At 32.4% G+C, this 4,719-nt stretch overlaps 1 long non-coding RNA gene across 1 annotated transcript; it reads right to left on the reverse strand.

Moving 5' to 3' along the window:
- Positions 1-1,205: 1,205 nt before the first annotated feature.
- LOC141700230 (uncharacterized) lies at positions 1,206-3,406 on the reverse strand. The gene is made up of 3 exons (XR_012566255.1): positions 3,240-3,406; positions 2,178-2,247; positions 1,206-1,318 (listed from the first exon to the last, which is right to left on the reverse strand). It is a non-coding gene; the product is annotated as an uncharacterized LOC141700230 (long non-coding RNA).
- Positions 3,407-4,719: the final 1,313 nt, after the last annotated feature.

Here is a 4,719-nt window from a genome sequence, read left to right on the forward strand (position 1 = left end):
CATCATCAGTAGGAAAATGACCAGTTGGTAGTTGCAACAGGAAAGATTTTCATTTTCCCAACTATCAATGCTTCATATACATATCTGACAAGTACAAGTACAAGCCCAACAAAGTACTCATCTACCTTCTTCACTGGCCCATGATACGCAGTAAGACCACCTTTTGATAAAAGTACTAAATCATCAAACATCTTGTACAAGGTGTAGCTGAAGCATAGGAAATAGCAATTAGCTTAGCAAAAAGTAAGTACCAGAACATTATTCATTGTTTGAAGACTACATGACATGAACTCGCATGTCAACAGAATCCTATCAAGTGCAATGCTTTTGGAAAATTTTGATGTAGTAATTACCTCGGTTGGTGTACAACCATGTATACATTTACTCCTTCAGCAGCTTCACGGCGAAGTGCTTTCAGTAGTAGACTAGAAGATGAACTATCCAAGCCAGAAGTAGGCTCATATAAGATCAATAGAGAAAGTTCCATAACAATTTCCAGCCCAACGTTTACTCATTTTCTCTGCCCCTAGAGATTCCTTGCTTCTCCACTATCCCAACAATGGAACCCCTCATATTTGATAGCCCCAAAGATACAATAACTCTTTCAGCAACTAAAACCTTTTATGCCTTGGGCAAACTAACAGGTAATATACATATGCACAAGAGTAAACTACAGTATTAGATTACCACGTGCATAAAATCAGTTAAAGATGTTATCAAAATAAAAATTAAGATACACCACGAAGCATGATTTGGCACGAACAGTATTGGGTGACATACCTGCATCTTGCACTAAACCAAAGATTTTCCTCCACTGTCAAGTTTCCGTTGCTTCTGTTTTAAATTGATGCTAACACGCACTCACATCCTTATGAGTAAATACAGAAATCTGTAACTTACATGAGCATCAGCTCCAGAAGAAATCATGATATTCAGTACGGATTTTAGCTACGCAAGTCAACACAGTACTATTAAAATCAATTTTGATGAGACAAATTACAAATATTACCTCATTAGTCTCAACATTGTATATACATTAACTAAATCGTTCATTACAACTTTTACTCATCTTACAAACAATATATGCTAATCAACACATTAATAGTCTATCTAAATATATCTAAACAGATTAATTAATGCGTATCTAAACATACCCTGTAGCCTAGCAGACACTGAGTATAAGTCATTCTTGTAAATCTTTTAGTACCTTTTCCACTTGGATTATGTTCATCAGAATCCCACATCTACAGCTTTTGAACACCCCCTGATCCAAGTACCAAAAGACCATTCTAGAATTTGTATATAAAATCCGATAAACCTAGTTTTAGAAGTTTCAGAATTGAAAATCTTATGACAGATGTATCATGAAAAAAAATAATATACAACTTGGGGAAATCTGATTTATTTTAGATATATCGATTTAAACTTGTCTTCTCATGTTAAACAGTAATAATATACAACTTGCCTAGCAATCTTAGTTGCTAAATATTACAAAGTTTCATTACATAACAATCTTTTTCAGTTTGAGAAAAGAATGTACTTGAAACTTGATATCAAATATAGCTCACGACATTAGAAGTAAACAAGGCTACAAGCACTGTCATGGCCTGAACATCACAGTTTAATCCGTTGTGAGGAGTCCAGAACAAATGTATCACACAATTTCATCTTTACAAGCCTTAACTATCAAAGATCACGACAGGTAATCATGTACCTATGTTGAAAAGTGGAAATATGTGTAAATAAAAACTCACTAAGAATTCAAGAATCTTGGTATCAGTTCACAGTCTAATTATGTGCCTATTTAGGTCAATATTTCAGTAGAAGTTTTTTATAGCAATGGATGAATCAATGAACCTGCAGAAAAAAACCTTAGTATATTTAAGTTTAAGATATGCAAGAGTATATATTAGTAAATGTATATATGAATCATGATTTTGCGTGATAGCCCTTGTATTCGCTAAAATATGATAACAATATCATTTATAATTCACTGCATGCGATGAATCTTGAGGGGGTGTCGAATTAGATAATAAATGCTGCATGTGTAATATTTAAACAAATTAGGTATAAACCTATTTTTTAGATGGGACAATTTAGAGCAATCTAGATGTATTTTAAAAACTGAAGAGTAATTAGCAGCCTCACTGAACTGAAAATGAGTATAAGAAGCTTACTTGGAAAATACAATTAACCGGCAGTGAGCAACTGCGACCTCAGCTAAATCTGCTGACATTTTCGCAAAGCCTAAAATTATCAGGAACTAATGTATAAGCATCTTTAAAGTAACTTATAACTTATAAATCAACATTCTGATGGTTAGACCCTTAAACTTTGACCATGTATAGATTGCAGATGCTCTATCAAATTATCCAGAAGTTCATGTTACGCATCTAAACAAATCAACCAATCAGGATCAACAAACCAAATAAAAAGAACATATCTAAATTCATCCGTTAGTGCTACTTTTATAAGAAACTGATCAACATTACCTTGCAGAACCTTAAACATATCAGCATAATTCACATTCATCTCATTATATACCTGTACATACTGAGAACATCCACAAAACAATTGAAAAATCTATTTTATTTAAAGAATTAAAGTTAATTAATCAGCTCTATGGTGAGTGTACTGCTACATTATATACATAATGCATATATGTGTAGTATACAACAGTATATAGTCTTATCAGCTAGCTTTCTATTCAACTAATATATGTAAATGAATATATCACTTTTCCGGCTAATTAAATGCCTACATTCAAATCCAACTCATATAGATACCAGCTAATTTTATTTTCATAGCATTCATAAACGTATCAACTAATTTCATATTCAATTCATATACATATCAGCTAAATTCACATTCATCTCATGTAGACATATAATACACAAATATATACAGAACACGAGACAATTAACAATCATAAACGACAGAGAAAGATACCTTTTAATAAATTAACAATAATTCACTCTCTAGCGAGTCCTCTGGTACGTGTATATTTGTATGCATAATCTCTCTCAATTTCCCTCTCTCTCCTTCTCTCCCTCGCTCTCCTCTCTCACCATCCCTCTCACTCTCTCCTTCTCTCTCTCCTTCTCTCCCTCGCTTTCTTCTCCCTCTCTCTTTCTCTCTCTCTCTCCCTCGCTTTCCCTCTCCTCTCCTTCTCCATCTCCCCCTCTCTCTCTCCCCCACTATCTCTTGCCAAAAAACAATATAGAAGAGCGAAAGAGTACCTAAAAAGCAATTTGTTTGTCGAATTGATGTTGGAATGAGGTGACTCTTTCAACTTCATCACTCTCTATTATAAATTCAAAGACCCGAAGAAGTCCTGCACACATAAATAAAGAACGATTAGTTGAAGTTCAAGTAAATATGAGCCCTAATTAAATTCAAAAATGAAGAACTCCATATTTTGAACTCAAATTCAAATCCCTAATTTTAAAAAACCAGCCCCATCCCTTGACTTAATTGAGATCTTAAACATATAACGAGGTTGTAGAGTCAGTGCGATATGATTGTAGAGAGGCGTCATGTAGTGGTCGGTGAGGTTTGAGAGAGAGCGGTGTGAGCGAGAAAGAATGTCAGGGAGAAATAGTCTTGAGGTCTGAGTTTGTTTTAACTCAATCATTTATTTGGGTGGGAAAAATGCCGCCCAATATTTCACCTAGTAAAATTTTATCATTTTTTAATTATTTTATTTTAGTTTTTAATTTTAATTATTAAAATATTATTTATTAAATAAAAAAATATAAGTAATTTCAGATAAATAGGAAAATAAAAAAAACTTTGAATTTATGTATATGAAATTCTAGATTTAAATCATATTTTTTGTTAAATTAATCATTCACTAGTAAATTTGAATATAATTTAATACTAATTTATGATAATATTTTTAATTTAATATTTTTAAAAATTTAAAAAGTATCTATTGTAACACCAGTTGTTGGTGTTACATGTTATGCAACACCGGAAATTTTTTGCAACACTAGCTTTATAGCTATTGTAACACTACAAAGGAGGTGTTACAATAGGCCAAAAATCTCTTAACTAATGTAACACTCCTTGTAACACTTGCATTATAGAAGCCCACTTATGGCGTAGTGTAAGTAGTGGAAACTGGAAAGAGGGCTTAGGTTATGAAGATGATAAAGAAGAAAATGAAACAGTGTCATCTAAATCAAACTTTACCAAGAAAGCTGAAATGCCTAACGTTAATCCTGTTAAGTTTGTAGCAAAAACTGTAATGTCTGATTCTGAAAAGATGAAAGATTCTAAGATTGAAATCAAAGAAAAGTTAACTTCTGACAAATTAAAACAGGACAAACCAACTTTAGTAAACATAGGTTTGATGACAAAGAAGTAGCTTAAGCATAAGCTGAAAGAGACTAGAAATATGAACAAGGTAAAGGAAGCTAGGAAAAATAGGAATGGAAAGGAAGGTGTAAATAAAAGCAATAATTATATGCCTGTTCCTAATGCTCATAGAAAGAAATGTTATAATTGTGGAAACTCTAACCATCTTTTTTCTTTTTGTTGGAAAAGTAAAGATATAAACTCTTTACCTCCTAGATCAGGAGTTAAGAGTCAGTCTGATAGGTTTAAACCACAAAATCCTTCTTTTTATTGTGGTAGTTTATGGCATTCCATTTATACTTATAAGAAATATCATAGTTTGTACTATGATTATTATCAAATAAAACCTTCTTTAAAGAA

Source organism: Apium graveolens, unplaced genomic scaffold (assembly GCF_009905375.1).
Source record: "Apium graveolens cultivar Ventura unplaced genomic scaffold, ASM990537v1 ctg1932, whole genome shotgun sequence".
NCBI classification, from domain to species: Eukaryota; Viridiplantae; Streptophyta; class Magnoliopsida; order Apiales; family Apiaceae; genus Apium; species Apium graveolens.